This window comes from Ursus maritimus, unplaced genomic scaffold (assembly GCF_017311325.1).
Source record: "Ursus maritimus isolate PB19 unplaced genomic scaffold, ASM1731132v1 scaffold_16, whole genome shotgun sequence".
Lineage (NCBI taxonomy): Eukaryota > Metazoa > Chordata > Mammalia > Carnivora > Ursidae > Ursus > Ursus maritimus.
In genome coordinates this window covers 54,647,796-54,665,772 of record NW_024424008.1, presented here as the reverse complement: position 1 = coordinate 54,665,772, position 17,977 = coordinate 54,647,796, and the positions used below count along the sequence as shown (strand labels likewise).

Sequence of the window (17,977 nt, the reverse complement as noted above, 5' to 3'; positions counted from 1 at the left end):
GACAAAACAGATCCGCTAATCATTTATGAGGGAAGGAATGGGAACTTGAAAGGTCTGTGCCTGGCTTTGTCCTAGATAAACCAGGCTGGTTTCAGTGAGTCTTCTCTGCGTGGTAAGGGAAAGAGAAGATTCTTTGTAGTAAGCCATTTCCTGGAACACAAAAGGGTGGAGGGACTTTTTAACCTCTGTTTCCAGGAGCACAGGGCTCAGGTACAAGTCAAGGCTGTCACGATAATCCTGGCTGATAAGAGGGGAACGTGTTTATAGGCCTCTGCTACTGCCAGGCGTTCTTACCTACATTATCTCAGTTACAGCCCACAAGGTAGGTTATTAATATCATCACCATGTTACAGGGAGGTGCAGTGCGGAGCAGAGACAGACACTTTCAAGGCATTTTACCAAGAAATGGAGCTGGAGCTGAGGCTTGAACCCTGGTTTCTTAGGTCACAGTGGGTACCTGCTCCTTTGCACGATGCTGCGTCTCTACGTGGGCTCAGTGACTTCCCTACACAAACCTGGTTTGTGTTTAAGACGCGAGCACAATTGTTTGACACATAAATGATCCATATGTATTTGTGGACCTTTTCATGATAATGATGTTACATCGATATCTAACAGAATATGAAGATGAGGATCAATTACAATCTCAATTTTCTAGCCTGAAATGTTCCTCTATAATTTCCAGGCAGTCATCAGCACTTCCCCGGGCTTACAGGCTTGTCTTTGAATGCTAAAGGACTGCATTAGCACAGCCATCAAACCCTGTCCGCCTCCAGCATTGCTATCTATGCGGCTGCAATCCTTCTTTACCAAAATAACACTCTTCTTAAAGAGGAAAAAAGGGATGAAAATCTGACATCTTTTTCTTTGTTCGTTTTCACATTCCCTACCAGATAACCCCCAATACAACAACAACAACAACAACAACAAAAAGTGCAGTAGAAGTATTTTACACATGAGGATGGAATCCAGCGCAGGCTTTGTTTTGGTCCTGAGAAGGTCATAGCCCTCAGAAGGCTCTGGTCACACAGCACAGCAATATTCAAGGGGAGTCTTCCTGCGGGTAGGTGGGATGGACAGCTTTTAAGCTTCTTGAACCTAGGATGCTACAGATGTGTGTTGAAAGGGCCCCAGAGTTCCGCCCCTTGCAGTTGGTGCTGGTCCTTCAGCTGCCTCAGAGCTAGGGGCTAGTGCCTGCCTGCTGCTTTCTTCATCCTACTCTGCACCCCCTTGGCTGCCCAGGGCTGATAGCTGACCACTCCTGTTCGCACAGGCCTGCTCTTTTCCAGCCTCCTTAGGGGTCCTGCCCCCCAACATCTTGGGCCCGTATTGGGACCTTGGAGCCCAAATCCAGAGCCTCTCAGGGTGATGGCCTGCTGTGGTCATGGCTGTAGCTCAGGTTCTAGAGGCGGACTGTCATGGGTTTGGTTCTGGCTCTTAATGGAATCTTGCAGAGCAGCTTGGACAAAGTGTTACAACCCTCTGTGCCTCAGTGTCCTTGTCTGTTAAGAGGAGATGATAACATCCATCTCATTGGGTTGTTGTAAGGGTTAAAAGAGATAATGTAACTGACTAGGTAGCCTCAAAGAAGCGCTCAGTGAATGTTGGTTAATGGTGATGATGATGATAAACCAAATATATTAATGTGTGATCATTGGAAGGGAGGAGAGATCCGCCAGACCCTTCTCCCCTTTCTTGCAGGAAGTAGATGGTCACTTTCAAAGCTCGTTTCTGGAGCTTTGTTGTCTAACCCACTGCTCTCCATTAATGCCTTGTCCTTGGGTGGACATGGGGTCTCATAATGGTCACTCAGCTCTTAATCTCCCTCAGTGCTCAGTTTGGCCTACAGTGCCCCTGCTGACCTCCTGGACCTGCTCTTGGCCAGGAAACACTCAACTTACAGTTTGGCTAAACTCTCCTTTGCATGGGGTCTTGCTGCCTTATTTTAGGGGACAATAAGGCGTAGAGGAATATACACAACCTCAGCACAAAACCTAGGTGGATTCGAATCCCCCTCTGCTACTTCCTGTCTATATGGCTCTAGGCACAGATTCAGCAAGATGCTTAACATCTCCAGGCCTCCGTTTTCCTTTCAGGGAAACATGAACAACAGTGGCAATTTACCCAACAGAGTCATGGTGAGGATTAATCAAACAAGATAAGAGGTATACAGTGCCTGGCATATGGTAAGAGCCCAGTCAGTGAAGATACTTTTTGAAAAGATTATGCTAAAAAGTCACTTAAGTTTTCTTGTTCCCCTGTGTGCAAAGAATAGTTGAGAGTGATGTATAGGATATAAGGTAGGAAATGGGGGAAAGCCCCGAAGCAAGCCGTTACTAAGGCTCACAGTGGGCCGTGGGAGAAGAGGGCTGTGGGGATGGGTTTTGGGGTCAGGCTGGGGGTCTCCAGTCCCACCGTGTGCTCCTGGGGCTGATCCTGAGGCAGCTGCCGTCTTGATGTGGGGATTTGGTTGTGTGCGTTTACACTCTGACAGGGCTCACTTTCCAAGAACCCGGCCCTTCAGCCTTCTGCTCTGCCTTCCACCTGATCCCTGCTCAGACCTTTCCAAAGGGCTCAGAGTCATTCATGCAGCAGCACATTTTAATTCCAGCCTGGAAGTGAGTGGAGGGCCTTGGGCTCTGACGCCTGCCACTTTCAGGGAGGCAGTTAGAGGCCTGCAGGGAGCAAGTTTGGACGCTGGCTTATTACTTTCCTGTTTCAGTCAGGCAGCCAGTTACATTTATTAAGTGTCTGTAGTGTGGAAAGACTGTGCCAGATGCTGTAGGGAGGGGCTGGGGAATCGAAAACGTGCCCAGTTTCCTCTGTAGAAGAGCTTACAGACCATCAGGAAGTTAGGGCACACCCCAAAAAAGCATAACTGAATTTATGTTTCTGAGTCTGCTTTTATGAGCTCCGTCTCTACAGGGAAGGGGAAGCTGAGCCAAGGCTGAGGCTGCTGGTGCCGTTTGGAGTCAGATGAGGTTTATCAGGGAAGCCTTTCCAGGGAAAATTAGATTGAGCCGGGTTTGGAACCACCCAGGAACACAGGATGCTGGAGAGGAGGAGCCCAGGGCGCCATAGGTAGGACAGTGGCATTTGCAAAGGTTTGGAAGTAGAACCAGTAGGACAGATGCTAAGCCCATTGATGTGGCCGGCAATATACGGGTGATGTCTGTGAAATCATCTTAGGATGACTGTGGGCAGGGGTAGGCAGCCGTGAGACCATGGAATGTTCGTGTACATCTGGGGGAGGCAAACCGTCATGGGGGCTTGAGATCAAGAATCCTCTGCTCACTGTAAGTTCGTGATGTGGTGTGTGTGTGTGTGTGTGTGTGTGTGTGTGTGTGTGTGTGTTTGGTTTGGTTGGTGAATTACTTAGGACTCTCCAAGTGACAGAAACCAAAGTGAGGTAACTCAGAACAAAATCCTGTAGGGCTAAGAGACCACTGAAGCTGTCTGCACGGTCAGCCTGGTTTTTACTCAGATTACATATTTCTTTGGGGGTGGATTAGGAATAGTGAAGGGAATAATGGTAGAGGGAAAGCTACCAGTCCCTCCCTGGGTTGGGCTGCTGTCCTGGCCTTTGCCCGCGGTTCCGTGGGGAGGTGAGGGGCAGACCACTAAGGAGACCTGGGTTCAAGTCCTGAGTAACAGCTGTGACCTCGGGCACATGTCCCTCCCACCTGATCCTTTGTTTCCTTGTCTGCCCCATGAAGGATGGGTTGACTAATTCCTTCCAGCTCTGAAGTGCGTCCCTCCTGACCATGTATGAGATGATGAAGGCCTGGTGTGGGGTGAGGGCAGTGGGAATGAGGGCTACGAGAAAAACATCACAGGAACAACTGGCAGGAGTTGATGCAGGACTGACTATGGAGAGTGAAGCAACAGGAGGGTTCAGAAGGATCCGGAAGCTGGAGGATGGTGGTGTTCCTCGTGTAAGAACACCAGGAAAGGAGGCCCATCTGCAGAGAGAAAGATGAAGAGTCCAGCTTTAGGTGGGGGGTGTCCAATCTGAGAGATCTGATGATAACCAGGGATGGGTGCTCACCACAAGCCATGGGGTCAGAGTTAGAAACGTAGGTTTGAGAGCCATTTTCATGGGTGGTATCTGTAACCAGAGGAGGCTCTGGCACTGGGGAGAAGGAGCAGGGAGGAAGACAAGGGAAGAAGAGCCACAGGAGCCGGTGCAGTTGGGAGGAGAGGCTCTGGGTCTGGGTTGAGCTGTGCCAGACACAGAGCTGATGCTACATGTGAGAAACAGGAGTAGACAAGACGAGGGCCCTGGCCACATCTAAGCGCAGTGGACGTGGGCATCCAAGGTGAGGGGTTTAGAAATGAGAAGCAGCTGGTGGAAAAGCTCATCCAGTTTTGAAAAAATGAACTGGACAATGAAGGCAAGAAAGAAAAAACAGGGTAGTAGCTGGAGGGATGGCTGGATCAGTAGATTCAAGAGGACGCTATCTCCTTCCCGCCGTCCCTCCCTCCCTCCTTCCCTCCCTTTCTCTCTCTCTCTCTGCTCTAGACTGAACATTTGTGTCCTTCTAACATTCATGTGCTGAAATCCTAACCCCCAGTGTGATGGTGTTAGGAGGAGGAGGAGGATGGTATCGGGGAGCTGATTAGATCATGCAGGTATAGCTTCACAAGTGGTCTTAATGCTCTTACAGAGGAGACCCCAGAGAGCTCCCTTGCCCCTCTGCCACGTGAGGACTCAGAGAAAAGACAGCCATGGGTGACCAGGAAGAGGGCTCTTACCACACGCTGAATCTGTTGGCATCTTGACCTTGGACCTCCAGCCTCCAGAACTGTGAGAAATACATTTCTGTTGTTTGAGCCACTTGGTCTGTGCTATTTTTGTTAGAGTGGCGTGAACAAACAAGGCACCCTCCCGCCCTTTCACCCTTTAGAATGGGAGGATCCCAGTTGTGACCCTGAGGAGATCTTGGAAGCACAGCTAGGCCCCTCTGCCGCACACCCTTGCTGATCCTGACATTGCACTGGGGACGTTTTGTATGTGGTGGGCCGTTCCGGTGAAGGATGTCTTCCTACAGCTGTCGGCTTCAGATCATTAAGGGCTGGGAGGCTGAACAACGTCTGGGAGACTGAAACGATGTCCCCGCTCTCGGTGACATATTCTCCTGTTTCTTGGGCACTGGCTGCCAAGTGTCTCAACGAAGGCTCAGGCAATGTCTGTGAGTGTTTGGGGGAACAGCAGCTCATGGGAGCAGAGGGTGAGAAGGGCCTGCACCACGTACCCAAGCTCTGTGCTAGGCAAGCTCGTGATCTTCATGGGCCCTTCTAGAGCCCTGTCCCTGGGTGCCATCCTGCTCGGGAGCAAAGGGCCACCCTTGACTTCTCCACATGCGGCACTTCAGGGTGCACAAGCCACGAAGCCAGCGCGCAGGTGTTCAGGGATCAGAGTGTTTAAACTCACACCCCTAGAATGACTAAGCAGTGCTGGTTACTCCTGTGGCCTGTCACCTCGTGACTCTTTTAGCTTTCCGTTGTTGCCAAACTCCCCAAAGGGTTGCAGGGAACCTCCCAGAGCAGGTCCTGTCTCTCAGAGAATGTGTTGGAATGTTTTTCTCATCTTGCCTCTTGTTGCACCCCTTCTCCCTGATCTTTCTCAAGCAGCGGTTTTAAAACTGCAGGACGCCCCCTGGCTTACAGTTCCCTTCTACAACATCTCTGTCTTGAACAGAGCCAGGCTCCGGGTCTCCCACCCTTAACTGGCAGCTGTGAATGACGTGTCTCTTCCGCTGGGAAAGGGGTCCCATGGTTCTGCCACCTTCACTCTCCTATTCTTGAGGGGGCCGGGGGAGCAACTCGAGGGGTCTAAGTTACCCAGATCAGACTTGCCCCTTGGATCCATCTGCCCTTTAGGTCCCATCAGAAATGGGCTCCTAATGGAGGCTAGAGTGGATTCTACGCAGGAGTCCTGGGGAAGCTTGTAGGCAGCAGCATCAGGGAGACATCTGCACGGCAAGGTGACTGCTCCTGCCAGCCAGACACCCGGGCTTGTTGTTGGCCTGTGTTCAAGACGGAGACTGGCTTGTGGTTAGCAGGAGTTCTCTGTGGTTCCCTCTCTTTCAGCCTGGCTGTGCTCTGGAGACGGCAAGAGGCCAGCTGGCTTTGAGGTGACCTGAGTCCCTGCAGTGTGCTGACTCCCTACTGGAAGAGCCAGGGCACTTGCAGGGGGAGGCAGGTCCTGGGGCATGTGGGCCTGAGCCTGCACAGCAGAGTGGGAAGTGAGAGCCAAGTGCCCTCCAGCACGAGCACCTTCACATTCGGTCAGAGACACAGGGACTTTTCAAAAATGGCCACGTTCCCGCCAGTCCGTCATGTTTATCCACTCATGGGATTGATTTTCTAATGAAATCCTCCTACTGCATGATTTAGGTTCATTTATATAAATTATACAGTGATTTATTTAATGACCTACTTGGAGCACTATAAATTCTACAGCATCCGTGCAATTTATTATTTAAACCCCATATAAATCATGCAAGATGAGGAGACAGAGTTGTGCATAAAGATCACGGGCTTGGTTCAGATTGCCTTATGGGAACCCAAAGTGGGCTTTGTTTGGAGTGTGGAAAACAAAAAGTACACTAACACATCAGCTCTTTTGTGTGTGGGGGGATGTGTACCAGCAGCCTTCATCTCTTTGCTCAGACAGGAAGCACCCCATGGGATTCCCTGTTGCTCCACCCACAGACTGTAGGATGACACATATGGAGGCTTGACATGCTGTCAGAAAGGGCCTGAGGGCTCTGTATGGCCAGGGACTATGTACCCCGTACTCTGACATTTCTGAGCTCCGAGAATTGAGGCATGCTTCATGCAGAAGTGACAGAATGGGCCCTCAGGCTCTTGTCCGAGCCCTAGCACCTTTACTTTAAAAATATCCTCTCATGTGTGAAACTACCCACCTCTTCGTCTTCCTCAGTTGGTCAGTTCCTTCTCTGTATTTCCCTCCAGGCAGCAGTGGGCAAGGGGAACCTATGGCTGTTTATAAGGAGAGTGGTCCTTCTCCAGCCCTCCCCAGATCTGGAAACAGGGTGCACACGACCTAGAAGTACATTGTGCGGGACAACCGTGAATGTGGCAGGTACATCATGCGTTCCCTCAGTCACTCACTCATTTGTCCATATCTTCCTAAATTCCAGGTGTGTGTGTGTGTGTGTGTGTGTGTGTGCGTGAGCGAGAGAGATGCCAGGCATAGTGGCTAAGGCACCCTTGAAGTCAGTCAGAGCTGGAATGGAACAGTCTTGGAATCCACTTCCCTAGCACAGAGCTAGGTGGCCTCAGGGAAGTTTTAAACCTCCTTCTGGACCCTTAGTTTTCCTGAGTTGTAAAACGAGAATAATGGTACCTATTATCAGAGGTCATTATAGAGAAATAAGTGATATAATTCATATAAATCATGGAGAATGGGGCTTGGCAGATAATAAATGCTCAAAAATGTTAGTTATTATTTGGTATGAATTCTACCCTCTCAAACTAAAATATGGAAGATTTGCAAAACTTGTATATAAATAATGATGACATAAGATAGAAAAATATATGTACCATTGAGAAAGGTATAGATGGAGTGCTAAGCTAAGCTTTTCTTTTTTATCATTTGAATATTTCATAATAAGTAAATCATACACATGGTACAAATTTAAAAGGCACAAAAAGAAATACAGCAAAGGATAATTCTCCCTCCCACAGTTGTCTCCAAGACACACAGATTCCCTCCTTGGATACAGCCACTGTTAATAGTCTCTTACGTTTCCTTCCAGAAAGTCTTGGCACAGTGAACATATGTGTATATAGGCTCTTTCTCTTCACACAAATAGCAGCACACCACCACTGTTCCTGACAGCTTTCTTTTTTTCATTTAGCAGCGCATGTTGGAGACTAGTCCGTGTACTGATTCATCTAGACCTGCCCTGTACCATCGTCTTCTGTGGGAGGACATTGCTAAGCTAACCGGCTCTGTACCAGTTGACTTTTAGGTTGCTTCCAGTATTTTGCTCTTACAAAAAAAAAAAAAGTCACAATGAATATTGTTTCTTGTTAAAATATTTCTCCAGGTTAAATAACTCGATGTAGAATATTTGGGACAAAGAGCATATAGTTGTAATTCCTATAGCTCTTGCCAGATAGTGCTTCATAGAGATTGCCCCACCTTCACTGCCCACCAGCAGTGGATGAGAGAGTACTGCTTCGCACGCGCAGCCAACAGTGTGCTACCAGACTTTCAACCTTGGACACTGAATATCTTTTCATCTTTAGGAGCTATTCATATTCTTTTAAATGACCTATCTACTCATTTTTTTTAATTGAGCAGCTGATTTTTTTTTTCTTATTGATTTGAGGGAGTTCTTTATATATTAATGGAATTAGCCCACTGTCAATGGTAAATCAACAAGACGGGTCCTTGCCCTGGCCCCACTCTGGCCTCCCATGGATGATACTTTCCCACAGGGTGAGGAGTCTGTAGCACTAAGGGAAGGGCTCCCTCTTCTAGAATATTCGATGGGTACCTGGGACTCTGGGATTTCCTGCTCAAACAACCCCAAGCTCATTCCCAGGCCTCTTTTCCAGGTCGTTCCTTTAGAGACCGGGGCTATGCTGCTGATGTGTGCATGTGTGTACATGTGTGCACAGAGCATGGACATGTGGGCTGGGTTGTTCACGAGCATGACTGTGAGGCCCTTTGCAGTATGAGGTGGAGGCAGGAGTGAGAAGAACTGAGGGAGGCTGGGGTTTGCTTTTCCTACTGTCATGTTATGATGTGAAACTGAGGACGTCGAGAATTCTAAAGTCCAACCTGGCCTTCCAGGTCATTTTGAAGGCATATTTGTCAAGGTAGGAGAACAAAACATATTCTATTTAACACTTTTTAGCTTGATTTATAACTTTAAAATAGTATGACGTATGCCATGTGGGCCTCCATTTGTAATCTTCCCCTGGGTCCTGCAAATGTCAGGGCAGGGCCTGACCACATACCCAGGAGTCAGCAAGAGCTACGCTAGCATTTATTTGCAGACTATTTTGGCATGAAATGGTAGGCCTCTAATTGATTATGGATTTTGGAGCTTGAAGGACGTACAAGAAAGTCAGCTTCACTCTGGGCAGTTGATACCTTACCCCCATTTTACAGATGGGGCAACTGAGGCCCAGTGAGGCCCAGTGACTTACCCTATGTTGGTCTGCTTCTTTCCTTTTCCAGGCCCCGTGAAACCTTTGCTAAGTGTTTCTGTGAAAACTGCTTAAACATCCAGGTTTTCATTTTGTAATCAAATCAGATAGTGACAAATTCTAAAGCAAGAGAGAATAAATAGAGCTTCAAATATAAGGATCAGACCAGATTTCACACCAGACTGGAACTGTCTTCAGACGCAGTCTCCTGACTGCATTTCATCACAGAAGATCCCTGTCTTTGATTTTCTCCTCCGTAATCATCTGGAAGGGCGTGCACCAGATAGCTGGAAGAACGCCATGGAAAATATTTATATTGGTGTGGAGCTGTTTGCATCTTAGCCTGTGCACTTCTCTAATAGCACCATGGCAAACATGACATTTTCCCCAAGTAATTATAGAAGCCAGCAGACATTTAGAGGGGCTTGGCTGTTCATTGACATGGGAAGCACAGCCTCACAGACTGGGGGTTCTGGAATCATGGCACTATGGCTTTTTAACCCAATTTGTGCTCCTTCCTGATAATGAGCAGAGGCCCTGCAGAGAGCCAGGCACTGACCTCAGGCCTGGGACGCACCCCCAGGTGAGAGACTCTCACAGCTTCACCAGGTGAATTAAGAGCAGTGTGTTGCTCGTCCCCTGTGCTGAATGAGGTCTTGAGGCCTGTGTGTGTGTGTGTGTGTGTGTGTGTGTGTGTGTGTATGGGAGAGTAGAGGGGTCTCAGCAGGTGTTGCCCTCCTGCCCAGAGAAATCCGTCCCTGGTCATAGCCATAAGTCAGGCCTTCTACCACCTTTGAAGGTCCCTGCTGCCTGGAAGGGCTAAGGGACCAATGTCCATGAGGACACTGGAATGTGGGGAAAGGGAGGAGACAGTTTCAGGCCCAGGGCTGACCAGGTGATGCCACATCTTGGCCCCTGCATGCCAGCTGCTGGCTTACCACTTCCACTGTCATTTAGGGTGGAGATGGTCTCTGCTAAGGAACTCCCCAGAGGGATGCTAAGGTTAGATTTCTCTCAATGCCCTCTTAGTCTTGTGCCTGAGAGGAGAAACTGGACCACACTGGAATCTGGTTAGTTTTCAGTGTGGTGTGGTGGAAAGCATTCAGGGTCCAGAGGCAGACACCTGGCTTGAGCCTGGCTCTCCTTCCATTAACCTGTTGGCCTTATCAGCCAATCACTTAACTTCTCTGAGCCTTGGGTTTCTTCTCTGTTAAAGGGAGTAACGATACCCATTTCCAAGTGTTAGAAATTTTACCTTTTTTTTTTCTTTTTAAGATTTTATTTATTTGAGAGACTGGGAGAGAGAGAGCACCCACCAGCCAGGACAGAGGCACAGGGAGAAGGAGAAGCAGGCTCCCCTCTGAGCAGGGAGCCCAATGGAGGGCTCGATCCCAGGACCCTGGGATCATGACCTGAACAGAAGGTAGACATTTAACCAACTGAGCCAGGCAGGCGCCCCCCCCTCCAAGTGTTAGAAATTTTAAAAGGACGTGATGCAGGATATGCTGATCACAGTTTGCTTTGCTGAGTAGTCTACATGGCTAAAATGTTTTTAACTTTACAAATACTATCACTTCGTTTCTCATTAATCTTCAGGGTGCCGCTATAAGAGAAGGAGGGTATTATTCCCCTTTAGCAGGTGAGTAGAATAAGGCACAGAGACGTTTTTACAACTAAATGTGGCAAATGTTCTTGACCAGGGCACCAAATCTTCCATCTGCAGTTCCTGTCCTTGAGAAGTTTATAAGCTAATGAGCAAGTCCAACATATGCAGTAAAACATAAACTCTATGAGGGGAGGAACTTGGGCTATGTTCGCCGCTGTATCCCAGGTGCTTCCTAAAAGTTTGTTGACTGTGTGAATGATGTGATTCTAATGTGGGACACAGGGAAGGATAATAGCAGATTTACAAAGTCCTCTGGAAATTCAAAAATGAGAGAGGAGTTCGGGGCAGGAAGCGTGAAGAATGCTTTAAGGAAGCGGTCACATTTGGCCTGGGCTTTGAAGGGGCTGTTGGATCCTGACAGGTTGAGATGAGCAGGGAGGATATTCCCAGAAGCTGGGACAGCAAGGAGCAAAAGCACCGGCTTGCACAGAGGCAGTCACATCGAGGAAACATGAACAATGCGGGTTGGCTGGAGATGGGGCTGTGTGATGCCCAAGTTGGGGTCCATGGTTTGGGCAACCAGACACCCAGGTTTGCAGGAAAAGTCCCAGATTATGCCTGTTGTGGATTAATGACCACTTGTTATTTTTGGTACCCCTTTTCACTTTCAGATGTGGCCCAGTTTGGACCATACGTCATATGCTCACTCTGTCTATAGCGAGAGATGAGGTTTCAAGGAAAGCTTGGGGCAGGATTAAGGGAAGGAGGCCAGAGAATTTGGACTTAAGTCTCTTGGCTCAGGTCTCCTCCTCCACTGTCTGCAGGGCCTTGGTGTGAGCAAGCAAACGAAGCCCCAGAGTGGCAGACGCTGCGACCCCCAGCTCTGGTCAGGAGCTGCTGTGTAAACGTGTGCACTTGGGCTCTTAGTTTAGCTTCTCCAGAGGGAGAGAACCAGCGAGATGTATATAGATACAGACAAGGGAGATTATAGGAATTGGCTCATGTGTTATGGAGACGGAGAAGCCTGTCGAAAGCTGGTGGTATAATTCAGTCTGAGTCTGAAGCCTAAGAATAGGGCTGGGGTGGGACAATGGTGTATATCCCAGTTTAAGTCTGAAACTCAGAGGACCAGGAGCGTTGATGTCTGAGCGTGGGAGAAGATGGATGTCTCTCAAGCAGGGAGAATGATTTTGCCCATCCTCCATCTTCTTGTTCTGTCAGGCCCTCAACAGATTGGATGGTGCCCACCCAGATTGGTGAGGGAGATCGTCTTTACTCAGTCTACCAACTGAAATGCTAATCTCTTTTGGAAACACCCTCACAGACACATCCAGAAATAATGTCTAACCAGCTATCTGGGCATCTCTTAGCCCAGTCAAGTTAACACATAAAATTAACCATCACACTTGGGCTTGCCAGATTTCCTGGTGTTTGAGACAAGCCAGAAATCTTAATTTTTATGTGCAACTCCTGATTTTAAAATATTGGTTCAAAATTTTGAAAGCAGTGTCAGTTGTACAAAACCTGTCTGTATACTGTGACTGGCCTGAGGCCACCAGTCTGCCCCGTCGCTAGGAAGTGGGGGTCTGGGGAAGATTTCCAAGGAAGGGGGCAGCTTGGTTAGAGCTGAAGATCGCTAGGACCTTGATGTCAAGGAGGCATCAGGTGAGATGAAGGTAGAGGCGGGGCTTGTGGTTGGGAGCTTCTTGACATTGTTCAGGTGGGCCACAAGGCAGACCTGAACGAGGCTGGGGCATTGAGGGTGCAGATGAAGACAAAATGCTAGACATGTTGCAGGGACCTGGAAGGTCTGGGCCTGGGAGGTTGGGTCAAGGAGGGTGCAGTGAAGTGAGACTGAGGCCCCCAGCAGGTCTGTGGGTTTCACACATAGATGTAACAGTCTCCACAGTAGGCCAGAGGGTCCAGGAACACAAACCCCATGAGGCTTTGCTTCTTCCTTGGAGATCCTGCTTGGAATTCAGCATCATCTTTGATGAGAGAGGAACGTGGTGTAAGTGCTGGTAACCAGCTCCTTTGGCTAGGGAAGCCCAGCCCCTTGGGGGCTGAGTCAGTGGCTGAGCCTTCTCAAAGTGTGGAACATGGTTAAGTCCTGGCGAGGTGCACTGACTTCTTGGCCAGCCTCTGGTGGTGTGCAAGAAATCCATCATAAGCTTGGTTAGCTCATTTGGCAGACCTATGCTAATTCTGTGTCATCGCCAGTAGCATTTATGGTTCATAAGAGACTTTTTTTTTTTTTTCAAGAGCATGTATTTCAGATAGCCGCAAACACAACCATTTCCTCACTGAGCTGCTTCCTGCTTCAGGAGCATGACTCTCTGATTCCGGAAGCCAAGTAGGAATCTGAACTGTTGTAATCAGGGGTGGACTTTCATGCTGGGATGTTAACCATGGTGCAGGTCAGCAAAGCCAAAGCCATATAGATGATATGCAGATGATAAGTAATTCTCACAGGGGCCCTGTGCAGTGGATCTGATATTATCCCCATACTATAAATGAGGAGACTGAGGTTCCCAGGGGAGAGGAGAGATAAGACAACAAAACAGAGAAAAAAGCCAAATCAAGTATCAATCAAATTGCGACCTACTGTGGACAGGATGTGCTTAACCACTAGGCAGTACTGTCTGTGAGTGCATGAAGGACTCTATGAAGAATAAGGGGGACAGAAGCAAGATTAGGCAGAGAGGCTTTGGGAGATGTAGACAGAGAAAGGAAGAAGTGGGTAGGAAGACTCTCAGCCTGTAGCACAATGCTGAGTAAGTCTGGGTGAGGCTAGCTAGACCCCCGCTGGTCCCCAGCTAGTATCCTAGAAAGGTTGCCCATTGCAAGAGTCCCCTGGCAGGAGTGGCCCAGCCCTAGCACCCTGCTGCACTTGGCCTTGAGTTGGGAGCCACCCTGGGAAGTGCAACATTGGTACAGATGTGGTGGAGGGTCCCCAGGGTGGCAGTGGGGCTGTCAGTCCTCTGCTCTTCACAGCAGGTTCTCCCAAAGGAGGTTTGAGCTGTCCCCTCCACAGCCACCATAGGCCCCACCCATGCTCACTCCCTAATACTCACACACACTGCAAAGAGCCCACATGTGGCAGAGCCCAGATGGACAGGGGAGAACATTCTAATTTCAAGTCAGGATTCAAATTTTGGTTACTGCATGAGATCTGACCATTGTAAGTGCTGAACTGGGACTGTTTGCATTTTAAAGTGACTGTAGGACTTTTTATTACCTTTGAGTGACCAGAAGAACTGTACAAACTATTTCAGTTTTCATGCACGAAGGGCCACCCCCACTGAGGAAGTGGAAATGAACTATGGGATTCAAAGTAAAAATACCTTTATGACACCATTTCCTGAGTCCTGCTCGTTCAATGTCGTGGTTACACTATAAAGTGCTTAGAGCAGTGGCCCGCTACAGTAGCCACTAAGTAATAGAGCTTCAGGCAACCCTGAGGTCGTAGAAAGGAGAGATAGGAGATTGGGGACAGGAAAGGAAGGGGGAATACAGAAAGGACAGTGGCAGATGTGTCAGGGTGGATATCCAGCACCATTACTAGAAGTTGAGCTCTAGCGGTGCCTTGCCCACGCATGAGGGCTGTGAGGGGCCTGGAGCTGAGAGGGGATCACTGGATATACATCTCTACAATTAATTAGTTCATGAAGCCACTGTGTTTGGAGGAGGACAAAGAGGCCCTTCTGTTCTGCCGGCTGGAGCCCATCTCTCTGGGGAAGGTGTGTATTTCCCTGGAGGAGTGAGTATGTCTTTATGTCATTGGCCTTAAAACATCAACCGCCTCTACTGAGCCTAACCTGTCACTACGAAGGGATCAGTCCAAGTGAAAAACTCATTCTTATTCTTAAGATGCTGAAAATATAGTTGGAGAAAAAAAGACATGTGAATAGAAAATTGATAATAAAGTCTTAGTAAAAGCTCAGAGTAAAAGCTCCAGGTGATCAGGAAGAGCTAGTATCAGGGCATTGCAGCGTTACCTGCCAGATGACTGCTTCAGGCCAGAATTGCTATAGTTCAGAGAAGGAGACTGGTGGACTTGGAATCGATCACACAGTGACCCCAGCCACAGTACTTAACCACTCTGAGCTCCCATTTCCTAACCTGTCAGGGGGCAAAGGAATATGGGAGAATAGAATGATACTGTGCTGGTGAAAACACACTGTAAGTGCAACTGTTAATTTTCTTTCTTCCTTTCAGATGACTGGGGTGGAGAGAAACCTCAGGGCTAATGGGGCCTGAGCTGAGACTTGCAGTAAGAGGAGGATTTGGTGTCTGTATCATCACAGGTAGATTATAGTACTGAAAAGCCTGGGGGAGGGGAAGTTCAAGGTGCTTTGGTTAACAGTGACCTGAGAGAGTGACTGGTTGGGGGTAAGGGACATAAAGATGGGTGGAAAGGCAAGTTGAAATTGTGGGGTCCTTGAGTTTCAGGATCATTGTAATAGCAATGATCATTTAGCTGGTGTTATGGGCTGAATTGTGTCCCCCGAAATTCATTTGCTGAGGTCCCTCCTAGTACCTCTGAATGTGACTGTATTTGGAGACTGGGTTGTCACAGAGGTGATTAAGGTAAAATGAGGTTGTTGGGGTAGACTGTAATCCAGAATGACCAGGGTCCTTAAAAGCAGAGGAGATTTGGACAGAGATACATGCAGAGGGAAGACGACGTGAAGACACAGGGGAAGATGGCCATCTACAAGCCGAGAAGAGAGGTCTGGAACAGATTTTCTCCCACAGCCCTCTGAAGGAACCAACCCTGCTGACACCTTGATTTCAGGCTTCCAGCCTCCAGAACTGTGAGAAAATAAACTTCTGTTGTTTAAGCCCCCCAGCTGTGGTATCTTGTTGGAATAGCAGTCCTAGCAAATGAATATAGCTAGGGTAAGCCCATTACATGTGTTATCTCATCCATAGGTGATGGCAGTATTTTCACCATGGAGTGGTTACAGCCTTAGGGTGGCTGCCTGGGTTCAAATCCTGGCTCCACCATTCAAGCTTGGACGTCTCATGCAGATGATAATAATAGTGGAGGTGGGGGTGGGAAGACGGGATATAAGTGGTATGGAGATTTACTTAGGACGTAAGCAGGATTAAGCCATACATAGTCTAACGTGCCATCCCCTGGACTTGTTCTCAGAAGGGCATCTACAAGCCTACAATTACTTGAAACACCTTGACCTGTTTTACCTGGATCTTGAGCCAGCGCTATCTTATAATTTGCCATGGAAGCGTTTTTGTTGCTGGCTAGGTCCTGCCTGTGATGGCTTCACCTTGATAGCCCTTGATTTAGCCCAAATTCTCTGTTCTCCTGCCTTCAGCTCCCTTCCTTATGCATAACAAGGTCCTGGGCATTGTTACAGACTCAGTGTTTGTTCCCTCTCTCCAGTTCACATGTTGCAATCTTAACCCTCAGTGTGATGGTATTAGGAGGCGAAGCCTTTGAGAGGTGGTAAGATCGCAAGTGTGGAGCCCACATAAGTGAGAGTAGTGCCCTTTATAAAGGAGCCCCCAGAACTCTCTCTCACCCTCTTCCCTCCATATGAGGACACGATCAGAAGCTAGAAGTCTGCAACCCAGAAGAGGGTCCTCACCAGATGCTGGCCATGCTGCCTTGCACCCTGATCTTAGACTTCTAGCCTCCAGAACTGTGAAAAATAAAGCTTGTTGTTTAAGCCACCCCATCTATGGTACTTTGTTCTAGCAGTCTGAACCAAGTCACCAGCTGGGCACTGGTGTTGGCAAAGAACTGAATGGAAACAGAATTGGGTAACTTCACTAGACTTTAAAAAAGAGGTATATTTTATATTTTTCCTCACTTAAAAGTAACATTTATTGGGGTATCTAGGTGGCACAGTCGGTTAAGCATCTGACTCTTGGTTTTGGCTCAGGTCGTGATCTCAGGGTCATGGGATGGAGCCCCACATCGGGCTCTGCATTGAACATGGAACCTACTGTAGATTCTTTCCTTTTCCCTCTTCTTCCTCCTCTGCCCCTCCCCCCACTCACATACACACACTCTCTCAAATAAATAAATAAAATCTTAAAAAAGTAACATTTATTATAAGAAAATAACAAAAAATTCTCAGAGAAGTAAAAAGAAAAAATAATACTCATTCTGATTACATAAGGGTAACAGATTAACTGGTACAACTGAGCAAAGGGTACATGCAAACAACTTCAAAACTCTTGTTCAGGCCTGTTTAAGCTCGCTGTCTGGCTCGGACTTGTTGGTTCCTTTGATAAAATCTAGGGCAGACTTCATGATTCTTTCTACCACTATCAAATAATAAAAATTCTTTTGTAACTTTTAATCAGAAAACAGACCTTTTCAGTAATCTAAATGTCGATTCTGTGCAATAGCCAAATTCAGGATTTAAAGTTTCTCTGTAACAGAGGCTGGCAGCTGTCCACTCAAATCCCTTTTCCCCATTTTTTTCCATTACAATAAGTGTTCTGGTCACATGGACATGTTCAGGCCACTACATTTCCCAGTCTCCTTTGAAGTTGGGAGTGGTTATATGACTGAGTTCTAGCCAATGGAATGTGAGTAGAAGGGTTGTGTGTCATTTCCAGGCCTGTCCCTTAAAGACTTCCCTTGTGTGCTGTTCCATACTGCTTTCTCTTTCTAGCTAACTGTGATGGAAGTGACCCCAGGATCATCAGCCAGGGTCCCTGAATAAATATGGGGAGCAAAGCCTCCTGCCGTTTTCACTACCCCAACCTGGAGCTCTCCTATAGTATTATATGAGCAAGAAATAAACCTCTGTTGTGTGGAGCCTCTAAATGTTTGGGTCATGACCAATATTGTTACTGCAATCTAGCTTACTCTAACACGTTCTCCAGCTCAGGTTCGCTTCAGGCTAAAAGCCCATAGTGGGAAAGGGGGCACAGTCAGCTTTCTCTTTTCCTGTTTTGTGCCTCCTTTCCCGGCCCTCAGCTATGGTGACCCCCTGTAGTTTCTGTCCTCTCTGGGATTGGCAGGAGCACAGAAGGGAGGTCAGAGGCAGGAAAGATCCTATTTGACCGGGACCATCATGATCTTGCTGCTTTTGTGCCCGTGTTGTTTGGTACAGATTTAGAGTTAACTCTTTCTCTTGTGGATTGCTTCCGTGCAGTGTGCTCAGTATTTTCTGATTGTCCCTCCAGACCTAATCTCTT

The 17,977-nt window shown here is 48.0% G+C and overlaps 2 long non-coding RNA genes across 3 annotated transcripts in view; both read left to right on the top strand.

The window, feature by feature from the left end:
- The window catches only part of LOC103662380, a 116,951-nt gene that overhangs the window by 73,906 nt on the left and 25,068 nt on the right, over positions 1-17,977 (top strand). The window lies entirely within an intron of this gene.
- LOC121102928 lies at positions 928-9,031 on the top strand. Its single transcript, XR_005835081.1, has 3 exons — positions 928-1,063; positions 4,668-4,807; positions 6,982-9,031. It is a non-coding gene; the product is annotated as an uncharacterized LOC121102928 (long non-coding RNA).